Source organism: Callorhinus ursinus, unplaced genomic scaffold (genome assembly GCF_003265705.2).
Source record: "Callorhinus ursinus isolate GAN/ISIS: 27379988/994484 unplaced genomic scaffold, GSC_fseal_2.0 scaffold28, whole genome shotgun sequence".
Taxonomy (NCBI): Eukaryota; Metazoa; Chordata; class Mammalia; order Carnivora; family Otariidae; genus Callorhinus; species Callorhinus ursinus.
The window spans coordinates 20323041-20347945 of NW_027397090.1; the positions used below are offsets into that span (position 1 = coordinate 20323041).

Sequence of the window (24905 nt, forward strand, 5' to 3'; positions counted from 1 at the left end):
CCCCAAAGTCCACCCATGATAGCCTGGGGGCTCCCAGGTCTGTGTCCCTCTGTAAAGGGGGTGGCCATTCCTGCTTCGCTGGGCCTTTGTGGGGACAGCCAGGCTGCAGACACAGGGCCCAGGGGCAAACAGGTACCGGGCCAGGGGGTGCCTGCCGCCACACCCAGGTCCTCCTGCTCCTTTCGCTGAGTCCGCTGGTCCTCCATCCCCCCTCCCCCGACTCCTCCATGTCCTCCTCCCCCGTCCTTCCACACCCCCTGCAGCCAGTCTTGAGCTCAGACGTCTTCCTGGCTGAGCACCCCACTGTCTACGGTGAAGCTCCCTTGTGGGTCCCCAGACCCCACGCTGGCAGAGCCATAAGGACTCGAGTAGCCAAGCCAGGGCCTGCGGGCAGGCCTGGTGGGCACGGGCATGTCCTCCCAGGAGCCGCACCACAGCCTGCGCTAGCTCTGCCCCACACGGTCCTCAAGGGCCCCAGCTCCTTCCCCAGGGAGGCTCTGCCCACCTCTCTTCCTGCCATCCCTGTGCTCAGCCGGCAGATGAGCCACACGGGGCGTGTGACTGAGCTGTGGAAGGCCTGGGTGCTGCCCCTCAGGGGCAGGGCTGCCTCTCTCCCACCGGGCACCTCTCGTACCCGTAACCAGCCTTCTCTGCGTGGGCCCAGCAGCTGTCTGGCCAGGGTGCTGATGCCTGTGAGCTGTGGACTGGGCCTGGAGGGGTCACTTGGTTTGGCTGCCCTGAGGGCAGGACACGCCCAGCCCCACCTCCCCGGGATCCCGCTTGGGGACACACCTGCACAGCCACTGGGACATGGCCCAGTCTAGCTCCTGGCCCTCTGCTCGGGACCTCGGGCCCGAGCTCACAGAACTGAATTCTGCCAGCAGCAAGGATGGGCTTGGAAGAAGGCAGCTGGGCCGGCATCTCAGTGCAGCCCCGGGAGATCCTGGGCAGAGGACCCAGCCGCACCACGCCAGGCTTCTGAGCTGCAGGACCCTGAGCTGACAAATGGGTGTTGTTTTAAGCCGCTAAGCATGGGTGATTCTTGATGCAGCAGAGAAACTGAATAGAGCTCCTGGCCACAGCTGCCTCCGTGGGTCCAGCCAGGGTCCGTGGAGACTGTGGGAGCGGCCACCATAGGCATACAAGCAAAAGGGAGCCCTTGTTGGCTTGGACCATCGAGGTCTAGGTACGCGTTATACCACAGGAGCTGGTAGGGCTTGTTAGCCCCTGCCAGCCAGGAGAGAAGGCTAGAGGGACGCAGGCTGGGGAAGTCCACGGGCTTGGAGGGTGGAGGGTGGAGGGGGGGGGTCAGGCAGCTTCAGGTGGTGTGTCTGAGCTGGGGGGGAGGGGAGAAGGGAGGTAAGGAAGGCGGGGGGGGGGGGGGGCTTTCTGGCAGGAGGAGGGCCCCTGGAGGACAGGAGGAGATCGTGGCCTTCGGAGAGGAGCAGGAGGCAGATGAGCCTGCTGGTGGGCAGAGGCAGGACCTCGAGGGCTTGGGGGACCTTGTCCCCAGGGTGGCAGTGTCAGCACCACAGGGACAGGCCATGTCAGGGGACCATGGGGGTGAAGGGGAGACAGTGACATGGGGGACCAGGCTCATCTTGACAGCCTCCTCTCCAGGGGCCCTGGTGAAGGTCAGTGGTAAACTGAGGCAGAGCTCTGGGGGTGGGAGGGGGTAGAAGAGAGAGGGAGGCCGTGACTGAGGATCGTGGAAGGAGGGTCTGGGCAGCAGTGGGACACCTGCCCAGGGTGGGCTGAGCTTCCCAGGAGGAAGGGGCTGCCTCGGGGGTCGGGCTCCAGCTTGAACCGCAAGCCGGGTCTTCCCAGGTGAGCTAGGAAATGGAACCGCAACACACCACTGCCCCGGCCGCTGAGAAGGGGCAGACGCACAGAAGCCCCTACCAGCATTTTACAGTCGGGGAGACTGAGGTCCGGAGGTTGGGTGACCTGCCCAACATCAAACACGGCCTGGAGCGTCCAGAGTGGCGGGTCTGGCCCCGGGCGCACGGCGCGGGGCTGGTGAGGCTGTCCTGGCGGCAGCACCCAGCCCGGCTCTGTGGGAGGAGGGAGAGGGGCCAGCGCCCCTGGGATGCGCAGGCTCCACCCGAGTGTGGGACCAGCAGTGATGTAATGGTTTGGAAAGCAGGAGACCACACGAGAAACCAATTTTTGCCTCCACTTAGTAAAACAGAATAAAATGAAGTAACCCAAAGCATTTGAAGTTCTGCCTGCCTTGGCTGCTTTGCCCGCGGGCTGGGTTGGCACGGCCTCAGACTGGGGTCCCCGAGCACCCTTCCCTGCGCCCCGCCCCTGCCCGGCCCGGCCGGACCCGGCAAACCCGCTCCAGGTTCAGAGACTCACCGTCAGCTGTTAGACGGCAGCGCACGGGAGCCTCAGGAAGCCGTACAGCTCCCGGCCTCGTGAGAGGGGGCCGGCGCCTCGGCCGCCGCTGCGGTGTCCCCCCGCCACGTAAGCGAGCGGCGTGCGGCCGGAGTAGGTCCTGGCCAGCCCGGCTCCTGGCTGCCCGCACGGACACGCTCCTCTCCCACCAGCCACGCGGCCTGCTGGCCGTCTGGGAGGGTCAGGAGCCCCGCGCAGGCGCTGCCTCAGTTTTCAGCTCCCGGTGGTCCAGTCCCCAGACTTCTCCCTCCTCCCCCACCTCTCCTTCCTCCTGCTGCTTCTCCCTGTGCCGGCCTGAGCTGTGTCCCGCAGGACGCATGGGTTGGAGTCCCAACACCCGCACCTCTGATGGGACGGTGTTTGGAGACGGGGCTTCACAGAGGCGATGAAGTTAAAATGAGGCCGTCAGAGTAGCTCTGATCCAACAGGACCCGTGTCCCCGTGAAGAAGAGATGACACAGACACTCACGGAGCCACGACCGCGTGAGGACACGGACACGCACAGAGACACGACCGTTTGAGGACGCGGGAAGACGTGTCAGCCCGCCAGCAGAGAGGCCTCCGGGGAAACCGGCCTGCCCACGCGGGACCTCGGACTTCCGCCTCCAGGACCGGGAGAGGATAGTTGTTTAAGCCGCTGGGTCTGTTTCTCGAACAGCCCCAGAAACGGATTCTCTCTCCGCTGCCGGCCTTGGGATAAAGCTGCTCTGTGTCCCACGTTCCTCACCCCTCCTCGGCGTCTTGAGCTGAGAAACACCTGGTCCCGTGAGACTTGCAGGCCGATGGTCTGGGCGCCCTCTGCTCCTTTGCCGTCCGGCCCGCCGTCTGGCCACTGCACCGCCAGTTCCAGCCCCAACTCCGGCACCCACATCCCCATCCCCTCACCCAGAGCCGCTCATTCCAGGCCGTGCTTGCCGCCATCAGCACGTGGGCCACCGTCCCTCCAGCTCCACCTGCTCCTGCCGGACCCCGACGCCAGCGCCACGCACCCCCAGGTCCGGCACCAGTCCTCTCCTTGGTACCAGCCGGGTTCTGCTGCAGGAACAAATGGTTTTCAGGCTTCAGCCCCGAAGGCTTATTCTCACGCACGCTCCACCTTGCACACAGCTTGCTGGGGCCACAGGCTGCCGGCAGCAGCACCACAAACAGGAGGAAGCAGAAGTGGGGCCTGGCTGCACTGTGCTCCAGCCCAGAAGTGACACCGGTCACTGCCTGCCGGCCATGGGCCAAAACCGGGTCCTGACCCAGGCCTGGCCACAAGGAGGCTGGGGATTCCGAGTGTTTGCTGAGCTTGAGCTATTTTGTGTGGAAAGCCAGACAGACATCCGCAGAGGCAAGCGGGGACACCGGGGTAGCCCGTCTCCCGTCCGCACCTGCCCAGTATATATAGGGCCCAGGGCTGCCCTCCACCCGCCCCAGCCCCTGCCCCTCACCTCAGACTTCTGGGCGTCAGGCCTGGCCATCAGGAGCCTCAGCTCCGGATCACGTTCAAAACAAAAGCCAAATCCAAAGGCCCACACAGGGTCTGCTTTCTGAAGCCCAGGGCCGCCCGCCCGCTCCTGCCCTTGACCGGGAGACAAGGGGCTCTGGGGGGAGGGGATCTGCAGGGCACCTGGTCCGCCCGCCCCCAGGGACTGCCACAGGCCCCGGGGCTGGAGTCCACACGTCCCTCCTGCCCGTCCCCACGGAGGGGCTGTGACCCCACTCTGCAGAGGCAGACCTCTGCGTGTGTGGTCCGGGGCCCCACGGGGCGCCGTGTGCACGTTCTCTGTGCACTTGACCCTCAGGCTCCCTGGGAGCTTGCTGTGATGCACGAGGGGCTGTCCTGGGCCACAGCCAGCTCCAGAGGCCTGTTCCCATGCCGTGCCCTGCCTGTCCAGCCCAGGCTCTCCCTGCCCCCCTCCACCCCTTCCTCCAGGACCCTGTACTGTGTCAGCCCCTGTGCTGGTTCTGTCCCCCCAGAGCCCTGATAGTGGGAGACAGGGCCACTCACAGTCCTAGTGCCAGGAGGGCAGAGGTGGGGGCTCCTGGGCTGGCCCCTGGAAGGCTTCCTGGAAGAGGAGGGAGTGGGCCCAACCAAAGGGTGAGCAAGAGGGGCCCTGCACAGGGGTAGGGCAGGAGGGAGGGAAATCTGAGTGGAGCAGAGAACACGGGTCCTCCAGGAAGAGAGACCCCTGCGTCTTGGCAGATGCCTCCTCCTACCCAGGGCCCTGACACTACCTCCCACCAAGCTCCCCAGGCCCCCCAGCTGCCCCCGCCCTAGGTGCCCCTCTCAGCTCCAGACTCACCTGCTGTTCCTTTGCCTCTTGCCACCGTGGGCCTGGTGCCCCCATTCAAGGGACATGCAGCCTCCTCTGTGCCCATCTGGGCTCCTGCCAGGACCAGGACTTCAGCCCAGTCCTTCCCCCGAGCACGGCCCCACCCGGCCTGGCCCCCACCTGCAGAGGGGAGATGCACCCACCCCTGGTTCCATGGGCCTCCCCCAGGCTGCGGAAACTGCCCATTACACCCGGCCGATAATGGCCCCTCAATTGAATTAAGAGAGTTCACGGGAAGCCCAGGCATGAAATCTGTTTCCGTGAAAGTCCAAATTTGGGAGAGCAGTAGGAGCAGGGGTGGGAAGGCACTGTGGATCCACCAAAGAAAACACCCCCGTGCATTTGTTTCCAATTGCCTTCCAGCACGCTCGCGCCCTCCCTGCTTGCCCGAAGACCTTGGGCGTGGGGCCAGACGCTACGTTGTAATTCTGTCTCATTAATGGGTAATTTCCCCTTGAGTGGAGGAGGAAGGAGGAAAGAGCCTTGAGGGAGGAGGAGGCAGGCAGCACGCGGCCCTCCCACGGGGAGCCTCAGGACCCAGTGGGCACAGCCAACTCACCTCTTGGCCTGCTCCCACTGGGATCCCGATGAACACATGGGAAACTGAGGCAGCCAGCGGGCGGCTTGGCATTCTCTGAGTTCTGTGCTGTTAACAGTGCCAGGAAGCAGGAGAGAGGGACCAAGAACCTAGGAAAGGTGCAGAACGGTCAGATTTCCAAATTACCCGCCTCAGCGCCTGAAACCATTCTCCGTGTGGGATGGAGAACAGCGTGGAGGCCCCAGGAAGGAATCCTGGCTCCCCTCAAGGGCTCTGGGCAGCCGGCTCGCCCACACTGAGCCGTGGCTTCTCCGGGGGGCCTGCCCCTGGCTTGGCTGAGTCAGACCGCATGAGGCTCCTGCCACCCGGGATGCCCACAGTTTAGGCTCTGGGACATCTTCCCCTGCCCACTACTCACCACCCCAGAGCCCCACCTGCAGCTTTGCAACCGTCACCTCCAAAGACGCTCAGGAAATGGCCATGGGGAGCCCTGTGTGCATCCCGTGGTGGGTGTTGTGTGACACACACAGGCCGGAGCTGGGAGCAGGCAGGAGAAGCCCCACAGGAGGGGCAGGAAGGCGCGCAGAGTGCCGAGCTCAGAGCCTCTCCAACATTGGTGGACCAGGCTAGGTGCAGCCTCCCACCCAGTGCAGACCCATTTTGGAAACCAAGTGAGTGCTGTGGACCACTGTCTGCCTGAGACAAGTGTCCCGCCTGCCCGTGGCCAGTTTGGCCTGTAGACTCCTTGGCTTCTGGGCCCCAGGTAGATCCCTGGCGGGAGGAATGGGGGACACGTAGGGGAAGCTATTTAAGCCAGGCTGCAGCCCAGCCCGGCTCAGCCCAGCTCCCAGGGTGGCCCAGCTGTGACTCCAGACGGAGGCGCCGGGCCTAGAGCCCTTGGCAGGGCCAGCCTGGCAGTCGCAGGGCAAGCCAGGGCACGCCGGGGGACACTCTGAGACCCACCGTGGACGAGCAGTCTCCTCCCCTGGCCAGCCTGATAGAGTGTGACTAACGGGCAAAACGTGAGGCTAATGGAAAGCAAACATAGTCGGACAGGCAGCCCACACGGTGTTTACTCAGCAGCTTGCTGCGCGGCCGAGCGGCTGGGCCACGGGCTGCGGCTCTGTCAATCATGGGCGACTGTTTGTCTAACCTCACCAAGTGTGTTTCTCTTTATTAGCAGAACACAGATTGGGAAGGAGATCTCCCCCCAGATGCGCGGCTGCAGAAATGCGCCCTCCCAGCAGAGCAGAGGGCAGCAGGAGGGGCCTAGGAACAGGGGACCCCTCACCTGCCCCGGCTGCTCTGGAGGCCCATGGGCTCTGCTCTGCTGAGCATTCACCTGGCCAGGCTCTGGGAAGGGCGTTCTACAGGTGCTCCCTCTGAAGCCTGCACACGCCCAAGGGGCTGTCATCTGACCACATACAGCAGGATGCTGAGCTCTGGTGGGCATGTGGCCCACCCAGAGACACACAGCCAGAAGGAAGTGGCGGGCACTGGGGATGCCACTGATTGCTGTCTCTTCACCAAAATCAGCGTTCTGTTCCCAGTGCCGTCAGGCTGACCCTGGCCTGAGTCGGCTGGCTCCTCGGTCATTCCAGGTGCATCCCAAAGGCTCTGTGCCGGGGAGCCTTCCTCCTGTGCTTGGGCAGGGCCAGCACGCTTCTGTAAAGTGTTTTGCGTGTCAGCTTCTCACAACTACTCACTTTGCTTTGTAGCATTAAAGTAGCCATAGGGTGACTGTAAACAAAAGTGTGTGGCTGTGTCCCAATAAAACTTTATTCGTACAAACAGGCTGTGGGCAGAGTCCCTGGTGCTAGATTGATTGCTAAAAGTTCTTCAGGCTTTCCTGTGTCCACGTCCTGTGCAGGGCAACGCTCAGCGCCTCCCAAGGAGAAGTGGAGTGTGAGCCCCAGCTACCCGCTGGAAATCTGGGCCGCCCTCACGTGCTTGGTCCGCAGAGGAGACAACAGAGTGTTGGATCCAAGCCCAAACCGCAGGGACTGGCCCACACCCACCAACGTCCTCACATCCTGCCAAGGGTGCCCCTGTCCACACGACTCCATACGCCTGTTGGAGCTGGCCTAGACCAGCTGGCTGAGCTGGTTGGGTGTCTCTGCTGGAAGACCACCTTTCCCCTTTCCACAGTGAGCTCTTTGGAAGGAAGTCATTTTGTCAGTTTACATCGAAGGGTTGGGGAGTCCTGCCCCCGTCCTTCAGGGCAGACTATCTTCAAAAATTATTTGAAATTCTCCTGCACAGAAGGTTTGTAGCTCTCCCCACTTACTAATTCGCTTACTATTCGTATCGTAATGACCCCATGGATATTTATCTTATAGTTTGGGTTACAACCCAGTGCTGCAGTCTTCATCCTGAGGCTCAGGTTGTCCCAGCTTTGGCCACTGGGAGCTTTTCCAGTTGGCTCCTGTGCTTGCACCTTTGGAACACTCATGTGTGCGTGCGTGTGTGTGTGTGTGAGCACGTCCTTGCTTCCTCCCACTGCAAGATGCTCCAGTTACATCTTGTACATTTCTCGCCCCAGCCTTCAAATCTCTCCTTTCTCCAAGGCACCCTGGTTCTTCTTCTTGGAGGATGGCATTAGAAACCCAGATCCGAGTGTGCGTGCTCGTTGCTGCTGGGGCGTCATTTCTCTTGGGCCCCCTCAGGTGACAGAGCAAACTGTGGATGTCTTCATACTAACTGTGTGTATGCACACATCTATAACTATTTCTCTGTGGACCAGCATAACTATATCAAGTCAAACATGAGTTCGTACTGACGGCTTCCACTCAAATCCGTCACCACGCGGACCGTTACAGCCGCCGCCCCCTGCTTATCTGTAGTTCACCCCCAGTGAGGCTCCCGCTCCCCCACCCACAGCGGTGTAGTCAGTACACTCCAGCGCGCATGCAGAGCCCCCATGCAGAGCCCCCGGGAGACAACCCTGCGGACTAGAGCGTGGCGCTCACGCGCACTTCCTGTGCTTTAGGCCGCTGTGCTCTGTTCACTTCCAGGCCAGCACCTCTCCCCGCCCCTTCGGTGAGGCTGTTTCAAGCATTTGTGACACAGTCCCCTCATCAAGTCTGCGTTCCGTCCTGGGATCCTCGACATCCTAAATGACTAAACATTCTTTTCCACATGTGAAGATTCACTCTTTGCTGTGTCAAGTTCTGTGGGTGTGACAAACGCATAGTGTCTTGTATCTGCCATTACAGAATCATACAGAATCAATTTATTGCCCTAAAAACGCCCTGTCGTCCATCCCTCTCCTCACTGTCTCTTGACACCTCCCTGGTTCTGCCTCTTCCAGACTGCCCTACAGGTAGAATGATAGAGTAAGTGGGTTATATTATTTCATGACCTCCATCACCCAGTTCTGGGCGCTCCAGGGGTCTTGCTAGTGCAGCCACCTCTGCACTGGCTTCCCTCCCTCTGTCCCTTGCTTCCTGTGTCCACTCCACACAGCCACCAGAGGCAGGCCACCTTCCCCTCTACTCAGAGTCCCCCCTGAGCCTCCTCTCTGTGTCTGGAAGCCCCGCAGGAACCACTGTCTGACCCCACATCCAACCCCTCTCCCCACTGTTCCCTGTGCTCCAGCCCCTCTCCATCTGCCTCCGGGACTCTGCACTGGCTGTTCCTTCTGCTGTTCCCACCGACACCCTCCCAACTCACTCCTCACCTCCCTCAGGTCCGTACTCATGTGCCAAACCTTCAGAGAGGCTTCTGCTCCCCTTCCCTTGCTTTGCTTTCTAATGGTGTATTACCATTGGAAAAACTATATAGAGAAAATCTTATTGAGATAGAATTCATATAACATTCAATTCACCCATTTAAAGGGTACAATTGAATGGCATGTGACATTTTTAATTCTTTTTAAACAAGGGCAATATACATAAAATTTGCCATTCTAACCATTTTAAGTGAACAAATCCATGACATTAATTACATTCACAATGTGCAATTATCCCCACTGTCTATTTCCAGAATTCTTTCACAGACCGTACGGAAGCTCTGCCTCATTGAACACTGATTCTCCATCTACCTGACCCAGCCCAGCCCCTGGCAACCTCTAAACTATTTTCTGTGCCTATGAATTTGCCCGGTGTAGATATTTCATATAAGTGGAATCATTCAATATTTGTCCTTTTGTGTCTGGCTTACTTCACTTAGCGTAACGTTCTCAAGGCCCATGCATGGAGTAGCAGGTGTCAGAAATTCATTCCTTCTGAAGGCTGAATAATATTCCATTATATGACGATATCACACTGTGTTTATACATTTATCTGTTGACACACACTTGCATTGTTTCCGCCTTTTGGAAAAGGCGGATATTGTGGATAACCTTACAATTAATATTAGCATACAAATATCTGTCTGAGTCCCTGTTTTCAATTCTTCTAGGGATATACCTAGGAGTGCAATTTGTAGGTCATATGGCACTTCTATGTTCAGTCTTTTTAAGAACTGCCTAACTACAGTTGTCACACCAATTTACATCACCACTAGCAATGTACAAGGGTTCCAATTTCTCCACGTCTTCACCAACACTTGTAATTTTCTGTTCTGCTTTGATTATAACCACCCTAGTAAGTGTGAAGTGGTATCTCATTGTAGTTTTGATTTATTTGTATTTCCCTAATGTCTAATGATGTTGGACATCTTTTCATGTACTTATTCAACCTTTTAATATCTTCTTGGATAAGAGTTCTTTGCCCATTTTTATTTATTTATTTTTAAAGATTTTTTTTTATTTATTTGGCAGAGAGAAGGAGCACAAGCAGGGGGAGTGGCAGAGGGAGAGGGAGAAGGAGGCTTCCCGCTCAGCAAGGAGCCTGATTCGGCGCTATATCCCAGGACCCCGGGATCATGACCTGAGCCGAAGGCAGACGCTTAACGACTGAGCCACCCAGGTACTCCCTTTCCCCCTTATTTAATTGAATTGTTTGCCTTTCTGTTGTTGAGTTGTAGGGTTTTTTTTAAGTATATATTCTGGATATTAAACCATTTAATATGTGATTTGCAATATATTTTCTCCTATTCTGTAGGCTGTCTTTTCACTTTTTTGATAATATTCTTTGATGCACAAAAATTTTTAATCTTATTGAAACCCAGTTTATCTATCTTTGTATTACTCACACTTTTGGTGTCACATCTGGAATCTATTACTAAACAAGATCATAAAGATTTACCTTTGTGTTTTCTTCTAAGAGTGTTATGGTTTTAGCTCATATTCAGGACATTGATCCATTTTGAGTTAATTTTAGATATGGCATGAGATGGGGATCCCACTTCATTATTTTGCTTGTAGAAATTCAGTTGTCCTAACACCATTTTTTGAAGAGACTATCCTTTTCCCAAAAATGGACTTGGCACCCTTGTCAAAAGTCAATTGGCCATAGGATTATGGGTTTACTTCTGGACTCAAAATTCTTTTCCATTGGTTTGCACATCTATCTTTATGCCAGTGTCACACTATTTTGTTTACTATAAATTTGTAGTCAGTTTTGAAATTGGGAACTGTGAGTCATGCAAATTATTCATTTTCAAGATTATTTTGGATATTCATGGCTCCTTGCAATTAATGTGAAATTGGGGATCAGATTTTTCATTTCTGCAAACCAAATGCTATGGAATTCTGATAAGGATTGTGTAGAATCTGTAGAGTCTTTGGGCAGTATAGACATCTTAACAATATTGAGCCTTTCCGTCAAAGAACACAGGACATTTTTCATTTGTTTAGATCTTCTTTAATTTATTTCAGCAATGTTTTATAGTTTTCAGTGTATAAGTCTTTTACCTCCTTGGTTAAATATATTCTTTGGTATTTTATTCTTTTAGGTGCTATTATAAATGGGATTGCTTCCTCAATTTCCTTTTTTGGATTGTTCACTGCTGGTATATATAAACACAACTGACTTTTTTTTTATAAAGATTTTATTTATTTATTTGACAGAGAAAGAATGAGAGAGAGAGCACGAGAGGGAGGAGGGTCAGAGAGAGAAGCAGACTCCCCGCCGAGCAGGGAGCCCGATGCAGGACTCGATCCCGGGACTCCAGGATCATGACCTGAGCCGAAGGCAGTCACTTAACCAACTGAGCCACTCAGGCGCCCAAACACAACGGACTTTTATGTATTGATCTTGTACCCTGTAAATTTTGCTGAATTTTTCAATTAGTTCTAGTAGTTTCTTATGGATTCTTTGGGATTTTTTTCTATATAAGACCATGCCATCTACAATAGAGATCATTTTACATCTTTTTAACTTGAATGTCTTTTTATTTCTTTTTCTTGTCTAATTGCCCTGGCTAGTCCAGTGTAATGTTGAATAGCAGTGATAAAAGTGGGCATCCTTGTCTTGATCATAGGTTGGACCAGACTTTCACCATTGTGTATGATGCTTGCTGTGAGTTTTTGATAAATACCCTGTATCATGTTGAGGAAATTCCCTTCCATTTCTAGTTTTATGAGTATTCTTATCATGAAACTGTGTTGGATTTTGTCAAATGTCCTTTCTGAATCAGTGGAGATGATCAGGTGGTTTTATTCTTTCCTTCTATTAATGTGATGTATTACATTGATTTTCTTATGTTGAACTAACTGTATTCATAGGATAAATCCTACTTAGTGTATAATTTTAAATACTGTTAGATTCAGCTTGCTAGTCGTTATGGACTTTACGTTTACATCACTTCCCTATCACCACCAAATTCGAATGTTAAAGTTGTAACCTACAGTCGGATGGCATTTGGAGGTGGGGCCTTTGGAAGGTAATTGGGTTTAGATGAGGCTGAGGGTGGGACCCTCACCATGTGATTAGTGCCCTTATAAAAGAGGAAGAGATTTCTCTCTCTGATTCTTTCTCTCTCCCCCCCTCCCTCTCTCTCCCTCTCTCTCTTCCTGTCTCCCTCCCTCACGCTCTCTCTTCCCCCTTCCCTCCCTCTCTCCCTTTCTCTCTATACACATGCACTGAGGAAAGGCTATACGAGTGCACAGTGTGAAAGCGGCCATCTGTGAGCCAGGAAGAAGTTTCTTACCAGAATCCTAACATGCTAGTACCCTGACGTTGGACTTTCAGCCTCCAGAACTGTGAGAAAATAAATGTCTGTTCTTTAGGCCACGCAGTCTATGGTATTATGCTATACTAAGACATTAGTATTTTGTTGAAGATTTTTACATCTTTACTCATAAGAGTCATAGTCTGTAATTTTCTTTTCTCATGATGTCTTATTTAGCATTGGTATCAGGGTAGTACTGATCTTATAGAAAGAGTCAGGAAGTGTTCACTCCTCTCTTGTTTTCTTTTTTTGAAAGAGAGTACTCATAGGGAGGAGGGGCAGAGGGAGAGGAGAGAGAGAATCTTAAGCCGGCTTCACACCCAGCATGGAGCCCGATGCGCAGCTCAATCTCACGACCCTGAGATCATGACCTGAGCCTAATTCAAGAGTCATATGCTTAACTGACTGAGACACGCAGGCGCATCTCTCCTCTTCTCTTTTTTTGGAAGAATTTGATAGAGTAGGAGTTCAATCTTCTTTAAGTGTTTGGTAGAATTCACTAATGGAGCTATATGGTCTGAATTTTTCTTTGTTTAGTATGTTGTGTTTTCTTTTTTAGTAGTCTCTACATATTTTCTGATTTCTTTTATTATTTCTTCTTGACCCCTTGGTTGTTTAAGAGTGTGCTGTTTAATTTCCATAATATTTGTAAATTTCTCAGACTTCCTCTGTTATTGATTTTTAGCTTCATTCCATTGTGGTCAAAGAAGATACTTTGTATGGTATTTATCTTTTAAAATCTACTGAGACTTGTTTTGTGGTCTAACATATGTTGTATCCCAGAATGTTCCAGAGAAAAATGTGTATTTTACTGTTGTTGGGTTGAGTGTTTTATATGTTTATTGGGTCTACTTGCTTTAGAGTATTGTTCAATTCCTCTATTTTCTTATTAATCTTCTTGTCTATATGCTCTATCTCTTATTGAAAGTGAAATTTTGAAATTTCCAATTATTAATGTAGAACTGTCCATTTCTTTCTTGAAATCTGACAAAGTTTCTTCTTATATTTTTTAGCTTTGTTTCTTCCAGCTTTATTGAAACATAATTGATATATAACATTGTGTAAGTTTGTGGTATATAACATTATAATTGGATACACATATATTGCAAAATGATTACCACGATAAGGTTACTTAACCCCTCCATCACATTACATAGTTACCCTTTTGGTAGTGGTGAGAAATTTTAAGGCCTACTCTCTTAGCAACTTTCAAATTTACATTACAGTATTGTTAACTACAGTCACCATGCTGTGCTTTAGATCTCCAGAATTATTCTTCTTATAACTGGAAGTTTGTACCACCTACGACCTTCATTCATTCCCCCCAGTACTCACCATCCCACCCCTGGCAACTATCAATCTACTTACTGTTTCTAGCCTAGTTTTTTACGATTCCACATATAAGTAAGCTCATACAGTATTTATTTTCTTCTCTCTGATTTTTTTTTTTTACTTAGCATAATGTCCTCAAGCTTCACCCACGTTGCTGCAAATGGCAGGATTTCCTTCTTTATTATGGCTGAATAATATCCCTTTACATCAACCCCATTTTCTTTATCCATTTATCTGCTGATGGACCATTTAGTTGTTTCCATGTCTTAGCTATTGTAAATAGTGCCACAATGAACATGGGAAGGCAGATATCTCTTCAAAACAGTGATTTTGTTTCCTTTGGATGTATATCCAGATGTGGAATCATTGGATTGTATGATAATTACATTTTTAATTTTTTAAGGAGCTTCCATACTATTTTCCATAGTGGTGGTACCAATTTACATTCCCACCAACAGTGCATGAGGGTTACCTTTTCTCCACATCCTTACCAACATGTTATTTCTTGTCTTTTTGATAATAGTCTAATATGTGTGAGGTGATATCTCATTGTGGTTTCGATTTGTATTTCCTTGGTGATTAGTGACATCGAGCACCATTTCATGTACCTCTTGCCCATTTGTATATCTTCTTTGGGAAAAAATGTCTATTCATGTTCTCTGCCCATTTTTTTTTTAAAGATTTTATTTATTTATTCATGAGAGACAGAGAGATAGAGGCAGAGGGAGAAGCAGGCTCCCAAGGAGCAGGGAGCCTGATGCGGGACTTGATCCCAGGACTCTGGGATCATGACCTGAGCCGAAGGCAGATGCTTAACCATCTGAGCCACCCAGGTGCCCCTCTCTGCCCATTTTTTAATCAAATTTTTTTGCTATTTGATTGCATGTGTTCTTTATATGCTTTGTATATTAACCCCTTATCAGATACATGGTTTGCAAATATTTTCTCCCATTCCATAGGTTGACTTTTCATTTTGTTGATTATTTCCTTTACTGTGCAGAATAATTTCAGTTTGATGTAGCCCCACTTTTTCATTTTTGCTTTTGTTCCTTGTGCTCTTGGTATCATATCCACAAAAATCATTGTGATGACCAATGTCTAGAGATTTTTCCATATGTTTTCGTCTAGGATTTTTACAGTTTCAGTTCTTAGATTTAAGTCTTTAGTCCACTTGGAGTTAGCTTTTTGCTAGTGGTGTAAGATAGGGGTCCAATTTCATTCTATTGCATGGGGATATCCAGTTTCCCCAATACCATTTATTGAAGAGATTATCTTTCCCCCTATTGAGTACTTTTGGTACCCTTGTCAAATTATTAGTTCACCAACTATACATCGGTTTCTTTCTCAGATATTGATTCTGTTCCATTGGTCTGTGTGTCTATTTTTATGCCAGTATCATACTGTTTTGATTACTATAGCTTTATAATATAGTGTGAGATCAGGAAGTGTGATGCCTCCAGCTTTGTTCTTCTTTCTCAAGATTGCTTTGGCTATTGAGTTCTTTTGTGGTTCTATACAAATTTTAAGATTGTTTTTTCCATTTCTGTAAACAATGCTATTGGACTTGATAGGGATTGCGTTGAATCTATATATGTATTTGGGTAGTGTGGACACTTTAACAATATTAATTCTTCTAATCCATGAACACAGGACATATTGGCACTGCCTTCTGGCTTCCATCTTTTTTTTTTTAATTTAAATTCAATTAGCCAACATATAGTAATCATTGGTTTCAGATATAGTGTTCAACAATTCATCAGTTGCATATAACAAGTAGTGCTCATCACATCACGTACCCTCCTTAATGCTCATCACTCAATTACCCCATCCCCCACCCCGGCCTCCAAGATTTCTGATGAGAAATCAGCTGTTGATATTATCAAAGATCCCTTGTATGCAATGAGTCACTTTTCTCTTGCTTTGCTTTCAAGATTTTTTCTTTGTCTTTGTCTTTTAGCAGTTTGATTATAATGTGTCTCAGTGTGGGCCTTTTGAGTTTATCCTTCTTTGAGTTTGTTGAGCTCCTTGGATTTGTAGATTTATCAAATTTCTGAAATATTTGACTATTATTTCTTCAGAGTATTCTTCCTACACCTTTCTCTGGCTCCTCTCTGTTTGAAACTCCCATTATGCATATGTTGGCCCACTTGATGCATTCCACAGGTTCTTTAGGCTTCATTCACTTTTCTGCATATTTTCTTGGTCTCTGTCTCTGCTCTTCAGATTCAATAATTTCAATTGGCCTATCTTCAAAGTTTATGATTTTTTTGTTTGCTAAAATCTGCTATTAAACCCCTTTAGTGAATTTTTCATTTCAGTTATTGTACTTTTCAGCTCCAGAACTTTTAATTTCTTTCTACAATTCCTTTTTGTTTATTCAAAATCTCTTGTCATTTATATATTATTTTTCCAATTTTCTTTAGTTCTTTGTACAAGTTTAAAGTCTTTGTCATCTAGTAAGTCTGGTGTCGGGGCTTCCTCAAGGGCAATTTTTGTCAATATATTTTTTCCTTTGAATAGATCTCTCTCTCTCTCTCCCCACCACCCTCCCTCTCTCTCTCTCATATGCCTTGTGGTTTTTTGTTGTTGTTGTTGAAAACTGGACATTTAATGTTATACTGTGGTAACTTTAAAAATCAGATTCTTCCTCTTTCTTAGCATTTGCTGTTTTGTTTTGATTGTTGAAAGATGTAGCTTTGGTAGTATATTTATTTAGGGACTCTCCCAAAGTATTTTTGCAAAGACTTTAATTTTTGTCATGTGTGCTTACTGAACTCTTGTTCCTTTACCTCCTGTTCAGCTAATATTTTGACAGAGATTTCCTTGTATGCCAGGAACTTAAGAAAAGGAGAGAAAAAACACAAACACAAACAGTAAACAAAAACAAGCATCTCTCCCAGTGTTTGCGAATTGTCTCTGTGCTGAGGCTCCCCAACACTTAGGCAGGCTTGCACTCAGCCTCAGGATAATCCCAACATGAAAGCTTATGGTCTTCTTGTCATTTTTGAGCAAGTGTCTTGTCCTGGGTATTTGTGTGGCTTTCAATAATCCTCTATATTTTTGGTGCTTTTGAATATTCTATTTTCCCAAAGAATCGAGAATCTCCCAGTTTTTCCTCTTGGGCCTTAGACAGTTGTTATATGTCTCAACCATAGTCTTTTGTCTGAACCATCTGTGGGTTGTTAGTTTGCCTTGCAAAGCTAAAGGCAATGCTCACCCCTCTTCTGGCCTGAGGTCTGAATCAGGGGAAACAGAGATGAGTTCCTTGCGTCAGTCCTCCAGGTGGCCCCCAGACCAGTTAGAACAGACATACACAATAATGGTCAAATAAGGTCTTTCTGCTCCCATGAACCAGGGACCAGGATTTCAGACTGGAAATTGGGCTGCTGCCACTTGAAGACTATCCACTGCACCAGGGGAGAGGTACATAGGCCAAAGGCAAGGAAAATGCCCCAAAGCTTTCCTGCTGTTTTCAAGTTGTCTTTTTCTTGATTCATTGTTCATTTGATTGCTGTAAACCTTTGACTGTTTTCCAGAGTTCTGACAGTTTCTGCTTGTTTCTCAATGATTCTGTAGAAGGACAGGCGTTTGGAGCTCCTCTGCACCATTTTGCTGATGTCCCTCTTCTATGCATTCTTAACTTTAATTATGGATATCAAGTCCTACCCTTATTGGCTCCCTCTCCTTTCTGCCCATCCATGCACAATGACAGTGGCTGTTTTGCCAGTCCTCCTTGGTGCCTGGTGAGCCCAGTGTCATAGCAGTGTCCAGGTTCATAGCAATTCCTCATCCTTATTGCTCCAGAGGGGAAACATCCTCTGAATCCTTCCCAGGAGCACAGTCAGAGGGAGGGTTTTCAGGACTTAGTAGAGGTTGCTCCAAACACACCAACTTCTCAGAGTATCTGATCCCAACCACATCACTGAGCCAAGGTACTTCTGACATCTGCAATCTCATTTAGGCAGGCCACCATTTCTTCTAAGCTTCCAGGAGCCATCCCAGTAGGGTATTAAGACCAGTTCCGGGCATCCTAGCTGGTGGGATCTTAGTTTGCTCAGGCTGCTATACTAAAATGCCATGGGTTGGGGGCCTAAACAGCTCCAGAAGGGGGTACAACCTGGCCAGCCTCATGGTTTATCCCTGGAAACCCTGAGAAGAGGACCCAGTTGAGTCCCACCGACCTGGACTCCCGACCTTCTGGCCTATGCAACAGAGAGAGGATGATTTTGTAATTCCCAGCCTCAGGGTCCCCTACGGAAGCTGAGAATTCAGGCTTCCCTGTGATTTGGCCACTCTCAGTTCCTCCCAGTCCACTGTCCAGCTGCAGGCAATGAGAGGCCGTGAGGCCTGAGCAGGGAGCAAAGGAGACAGATGGACTGTCCTCCAGAGCCCTCTGGTGGGGATGAGGCGCTGAGGGGCCATATTGCCCCACTTTGTTGAATGAATAAAAGGACATTGAGACATTCCCCCCTTGGGTCACTTACTCATCTGAGCACACCTGCCTCTTCTGTCTCTGATACCCAGCTGTGCACTTCCAGCTTGGAAAAGAGGGTGTTCTGTGAGTCCCGGGGTTGGCTGGGAGGAGGTGCTGAGGAAATCTTCCTGGAAGAAGAGGTAATGGATCTTTTATGTAAAGACAGCAAGTAAATCATCCTGCAGTAGCAAATGGGGATCCCTTTGCACCAGAGGCCAGGAGAGGCCTGTGAACTTGGTGGTGTTGGGACCACCCTGTGACCTGCCAGCTCGGTTGGCCAGGGAAGTCACCAGTCGCTGGACTTCAGTCTCTGTACCCATAAGGGCAAGGAGTTGGCTGCGTCGGAGCAGGGGCTCAGAGGCCCCTAGGCTCCACCACAGGGGCAAGTGTGTGACTATGGCCAGGTATCCCAGCCTCACAAGCTGAGTTCCCTGCTTTGGAGCCCCGGGGCCACTGGGAAGGCTGAGCACAGCCTGCCAGGGCCTGGGGCTGCCCGAGGCTCGGTACCGTGCGAGTGTGCAGGCTTGTGTGTAAGTGGGTGGTGTAGGTGTGTGGTGGGGTGTATGTGAGTGTGTGTGTGTGCATGTGTGTCGTGTGTAGATGTGGTATGGACGTGGATAGGTACACGGGCGGTTTGCAGGTGTGTGGTGTGTATATATGCACACGTGTCATGTGTCTGTGTGTGGTTATGTGTGGTGTGTGCACATGTGTGTTGTGTGTCTGTGTGACTCATCCCTTACCCTCCTGTCCTCCCCCAGGTGAATCCTACAAGCTGCAGGATCTCGGCTGGGGCAGACAGTGGCCATGCCACTTTCTACTTCGGCCCCTTGAGTGCAGGTGGAGCCCGGGGCCCAGGGCCTGGTCTGGGAGGAGGAAAGGCAGGACACAGGGGCCAGGTGGGGCCAGGAGCCCAGCCTGACAGGTCGGCTGGCATATCCTCCCCACAGGGGCAGTCCATCGGGGCAGGGCCCCCCAGCAGGCGTCTCCACTAATGTGTGGCAGACACAGGAGCTCCGGCTCCTCCTCAGCCCTCCCCATTGCCAGGCCGGGAACAGGGTAGGGGCTCACAGAGCAGAACATGGCCTGGTCTCCTATGCGCCTTCCAGAGGTCTCCACCCACAGCTCCAGTGCTCAGGGAGCCCGGGGCATGGCTTCGATGTCGGGGGTTCTTTCCATGCAAATGCGCCCACTTCTCAGGTGCCAGAGGCCTGCACTGGGCTCTGAGGCGTTGCTCCCAGAGCCAGGACTCCTGGTGGGAATGGGCAGAGGGAACCAGGCCGGAGGCCAGCCCCAAGGTGTAGACCGCATCCCGCCGCAAACGGCCCCAGGAGCTCGCAGGCCGGGTACCACGCTCGTGCCTCACTTTGACAGTGTTCACAGGTTCGTGTCTTTTATGCACAGATTGTGATTACTTGTGTGTAAAATGGTAATTGCTGTCACCTGGGCGACTTAACCAGAGCTCCCAGTGCGCGGCTGCTTCGGACGGTGCCTTGTTTCTGCACCCCACCCCGGAGGCCTGCTCTGCTGTGCTTGGTTGTCGCTGTTTGTTTGGGCTTTGTTCTTTGGACACGCAGTGTCTCGTGCATGAGAGTTTTCGATTTGGGTTATTACTTTTTCTGCTCACTCTTGTGCCTGTAAGGCTCATCTCTGCCTCCTACCGCGGCTCAGCCCTCTGAGCTGTGTGCCCACCGAATGCAGCCCCCGTCCCCCAGCCACCTCTGCTCTCAGCAGGCTGTCCTCACAGCCCTCCTGGACCCCCAGGACCTGCGGGAAAGGGGGACGTTCTTAGAAGTCGCCGAGGCCCTCTGTGTCCCAGCGAGCTCAGAATGGAGTCCCAGTAAAGACTCCCATGTCCTTTGGCTTTGAGCTAATGGCAGCCAGGCCCCTGGGGAAACGTTTGAGACAAATGTGGGCTCTGGAATTAAAGCCCCACAGGGCTGGTGTGATAAAGCAAGTGACACAAGTACACACGTATCACACGCATAGACTCACATATACACATGGATAGAAGCACACACACACAGGACTCATACACAGGCACACAGAACACATGGGCACACAAACACCATGTACACACATTCACACAAACTTGTCCACACACATGCACACGAGCATGTGCACACGCGTACACGACGCACACACACAGGCACACACCCACGCCCTGAAGGCTCGCCTTCACTGGTCTCCCCACCGCACACCCACCGTACACACCCAGGGCTAAGCACTCTGTCTGTCTCACCGAGGAAGTCTGAGGGAATTTAGGGCCATCTGACAAGACGAGAAGGACGAGGCCCTGGGAGCTGGCCTGCCCTCACTGGGTTCTTCCTGGGGGACACAGGTGGCAGATGCTGGGCACAGATTCCTTGAAGGAATGAGGGGTGGTCTCAGCTTTGTTTTGGGGGATGGGGGAAACATGGAGCACCCCCCCACCCCCGCCCCGGTGCAGGAGAAGGGGATGCAGATTCCAGGCCAGAGGTCAGAGGTTGGGGTGGGGTGTGCCCCTGAGGAAGTGGCCTCTGGAAGGGAGGGGTGTCTGCACGAACTTCCCCACAGACAAAAGCACGTTCAGGGCTGGGGCAGGCACCCAGGGGCCCTGAGGAGAGGCGGCCCCAGACTCTGCTGGCCTCCAGGGATGAGGGACAGGCAGGGACGGTGCCTGGACCTAGGCCCCTCAGGAAATCACTTTCAGATCCCTCTCCAGCTCACTAATGTGAGTGCTGCTGGAGAACTGCCTTTTACCTAAATTGCCTCAATTTTCAATTTGCTTGACATTTGAGCAGCACGAGGCTTTCTGGCTCCCTTCCTGGAGCAGCCCCCTGCCTGGGACATCCCAGGGCCCAGCAAGTGGGGTGCAGGGCACCTGGGGGCCAGAGGTGCCTGTGGGAAGGGCGCACAACCCTGGCTCCCCCTGAGCTCCTAGATGGAAGTCAGGTCTGCACCTCAGCCTGGCCACCCTACCTGGGACCCCTCCCACCCCGCTGTGCCCCCCCCCACAGCCCTCCCCTATGGGCTCCTCTGCAGCACCCAGCCTGCTCCCAGCTCCTTTACTGCTGAGGCTGGGGGTCTGCGGGAATGAGCAACAGGCTCACTCACTCCACAGACAACGTGCAAGCCAGGGAGTGACCCCGGAAATAAGTAGACTGTTCTCCCCCCACCCCCACCCCCCACGAGGAGGGGAGCTGCAGGGAGTTAGAGGGGACTGGAGGGGAGGGCTTGAGGGCTGGTGTTAGGAGCCCCAGCAGATCTGGACCGCGGGTGGAGGAAGCAAGAGGTTGCCCCAAGGCTTGTGTCCCCCGGGGCGGGGCAGGCCTCAGGGCAGAGGGTGCACTTGTAATGCAGGCATTTCCTGGCCTGAGAGGGAGACGGGGAAGCCAGAGGGAGAAGACAGGGAGGTGATACAGGGAGACCAAATGAGAGAGAGGAACCAACGAGCTAGAGAAACTCCATGCTCTCCCTCTAGAAGAAGGAATGACGAGAAGGGGAGGAGGGGGGAGGGGGGAGGAGGGAGGAAGAGGGGAGGAGGGGGGAGGAGGGAGGAGGAGGGGAGGAGGGAGGGGAGGAGTGAGGAAGAGGGTGCGGGAGGAGGGAAGGGGGAAGTGGGAGGAGGGAGGAGGGAGGCAAAAGGGAGAGGGTGGAGGGGAGGAGGGCAGAGGAGGGAGGAGGGAGGAGGGGGGGAGGAGGGAGGAGGCAGCCAGGCGGGCTGGGCTGTCTCCCGGGAGCCCTGACCCCACTGGGCGCCCGAGGCTCCCCTCCTGGCCGCGCTCAGGTTTCCGGGCTGAATGCAGGCAGATTGAGTAACCAATGCATGTGCTACGCATTATGAAGAAAGCCTTAAAAAGCCCTCGTTTATCGCTGTTTACGTTCCGTGATTGAGGGGAGAATTTGCCAAGACCAAAGGTTACTGCTGGTGTTTCTGAGACCAATATTACCTCAAACTAAAGCAATTAGCTTCAAGGAAACACGGTTGTCTTTGGGGGCTTTCAAGAGCGACCTGTAATGTGCAAGATGGATCGCTGCCCCGCACAACCAGCTGCCCAGCGCCGCCACCCGCAGGAGCTGGGCCTGGTCACCTGCCTGGTGGGCCTCGGTTTCCCTCCCTGTGGGATGGGGACCCAGATTCGAGGCTCCCGGCCATGCACCTAATTTCCCTGGTTTAGCTCCCAGAGCATGTGCTTTTTGGCTTTTCTCCCTGAGGCTGTTTCTACTCACATTTGGCCATTAAAATCCTTTCTTGAGACAATTACGGAGAAAGCTTGAAGGGTAATTAGTGACTGCTAATTAGCAAATGCTCTCCTTCCGAGGAGGGCAGACGTGAGAAATCTGCACCGTGTGTCTCTGCTAGGCTTCCCAGGCCAGGGCTTTGTGGGGGACGGCTGGGGGCAGGGACTGGCTGTGCCTCAGTCTCCCGTCCATTGGCAAGCCGGTGATGAGGGCGCCTGCACGGGGTCCTCAGGAGGGAATGGAAAGGGCACCAACTGCTTAGAAGAGTTCCCAGCAAGTAGGCAGCGTAGAAAAACTTATTCCCACTGTTGCGCCCACGAACCTGGAGGAACTGGCCAGTGCAGCTGCAGGCACAGAGGCGAGGGAGGCAGACACTCCCCAAGGGGAGCGGAAAAAGGCCAGAAGCTGCTCTGGGGGCCGGGGGTGGTCCTGCCACCTGCTTCCCACCACCTGTCTCCACACCTCTTGCAAACCAACCAGCTTAAGCCACTTAGTAGCTGCCACTGTGCCCCCCATCACAGCACGTCTCCTGCCTAGCCGTGAGCCAGAGACACCAGCCCCCAGGAGGCGCCAAGGGCTGGACTGACTCTGAAGGCACAGACATCAGCCAGGCGGCTGGGCCCAACACAGCTCTGCCCCACACTCTCCTGGCACCTCACCGGTGGGAGCTCCTCTTGGGGATATAGGACTGATGATCTCTCTCCCTCCTAGAGTTGTCAAAAGTCCTAGCGGGTTATACAGGGCATGGAGCAGTGTGGGCAGCAAGGGGTGAACCCTGCCCCTGGGGAGGGAGTCAGACCAGGCCCAGGGGGCCCACAGACACACACAACCACTCGGGTTTTCATGCTGGTGGGGAAACCCTCCCAAACAAGTGACCTCTCACTGCAGGACCTGGAAACAGAGCAGCACCCAGACCGGATTTGAGGAGGGGTCTGGGCTGCCCTCCAGGAGGACCCAAGACAGCCTGGCGGTCACACTCTTACACTTCACCAAGTCTCTGGGCTGACCACAGAATAAGCAGGATGGCCCTCAAGTGGGCCAGAGCCCTGAGCCTGTAGCCCAGGAGCAGAGGTACGGGGCTCACTGGGGGCTAGGAGTCCTGGAGGCTCTGTCCCGGCCCACGTGCTCTCAGGTCCTCTGCGGTGTGGAGGGTGTCCACTCAGGGACAGAGTCTCAGTGCAAGGCTAGATGAAACCGTGAGCTGGACAGCCAGGGCTCCATGGCCAGCAGGGACACGGGTGCATACCCTAAACTACAAGAGGGACATCGGGGCTCCGCAAATTGACCATTTGTTGTTTGCTCCTCCCGTTATTGCCCCATGTTACAGATGACGGAACCGAGGCTCAGAGGGGATAGAACTGTGCATTCATGGCTTGGACAGACATTCGCCAAGTTGCTGGATGGTTTCAGGCCTCTTTGTATCTGCCCCGTATCCCCAGCCTCTTGGAGCCCGGTCCATCTGCAAAGCCCACTGGGCACCCTCCGGTCTTCCCCACCTGCAGGCTCAGTGGCACCCCAGCTCCATCTGTCGAGAACTGAGTGCAGGCCCATGCCCACCTGCGCCGGCCCTGACACCTCCTCTCTGACGTATCTGAGCTGGGGGACAGCGGTGTGGGGGGCTGGCCCCCAGCGGGCTCCTGCCTTCCTGCCGGGCACTCTCCACCGGACCTGCCCAGGGCTCCTGCCCAGGGCTCCTGGGCAGGGTTCGTCCTCAGCTGCTTGTTGATGCACCCAGCCCAGGGCAGCCTCAGTGTCCCCAGCCCCTCTGGTCAGTGAGCACCAGCTCAGTAACCTGAAGACGCCCCGAGGGACCACCACCCCTCTCGCACTCTGCTCCCACCTCCAGAGAGACCCGCTCATTCTTCAAGGACGCCACTCACCCTCAGCATAAAGCGCCCATTCTTCACCAGCATGGGGCTGGGGTGGGAAAATATTTTCCAAAGGTCAGTTTTCCAATTATACTTAAAATTTGAAAGCTCATTTTTTTCTTTTTTGCCTCCCCTCGGTGCAGCCGCGTTCTGCTAATTTCATAAAGATACCATTTAGCTGAGGTAGGTGGGATTCTGGGCATCAGAACAGCTTCCCAACGTCAACAGCCAGCCTAACCGTAACCACCGACTTCCCATCATTTGTGGGGAAAAAAAAACGTTTCTCTCCCCAAAAATTATGGCCTGTAGGAATCAGACAACATCCCCATTGCCCAGCGGGAAATTACAGAGATTTTCTTGCGTACTTAACTTTAAGCCACGTTTATGAAGTCCTGCTCTGTCTTAATGACTCGTGCCCGGTCCTGGGGAAGCAGGAGGTTTGAGCCAGTCCCTGGGGCCTGTGATGCAGGTGAGCGCCCCTGTCACAGGTCAGCGCAACCCTGGACCCCCACTCACTGGCCTGCGTGCAGGTCGGGGGGACAGAGCAGGGCAGACGGGATGGTCTCCGCTAGGCCCCTCCAGGGGGAACAGGATGAAGGGTCCACAGGCAGCAACCAGGGGATCCGACCCGGACGCCCCTCTCCCTCTTCTGCCTCCGCTGATGCCCAGACGCCCCCCTCTCCCTCCGCTGACCCCCC

General features: G+C 52.6%; 1 long non-coding RNA gene across 2 annotated transcripts; it reads right to left on the reverse strand.

Annotated features, from left to right (window-relative positions):
* Positions 1 to 2179: 2179 nt before the first annotated feature.
* LOC141370220 (uncharacterized) lies at positions 2180 to 24884 on the reverse strand. 2 transcript variants are annotated; one of them, XR_012374088.1, is made up of 4 exons: positions 24578 to 24884; positions 18129 to 18246; positions 5278 to 5405; positions 2180 to 3435 (listed from the first exon to the last, which is right to left on the reverse strand). It is a non-coding gene; the product is annotated as an uncharacterized lncRNA (long non-coding RNA). The 2 variants fall into 2 exon arrangements; XR_012374089.1 differs by lacking the exon at positions 24578 to 24884 and having other exon boundaries at positions 18129 to 18419.
* Positions 24885 to 24905: the final 21 nt, after the last annotated feature.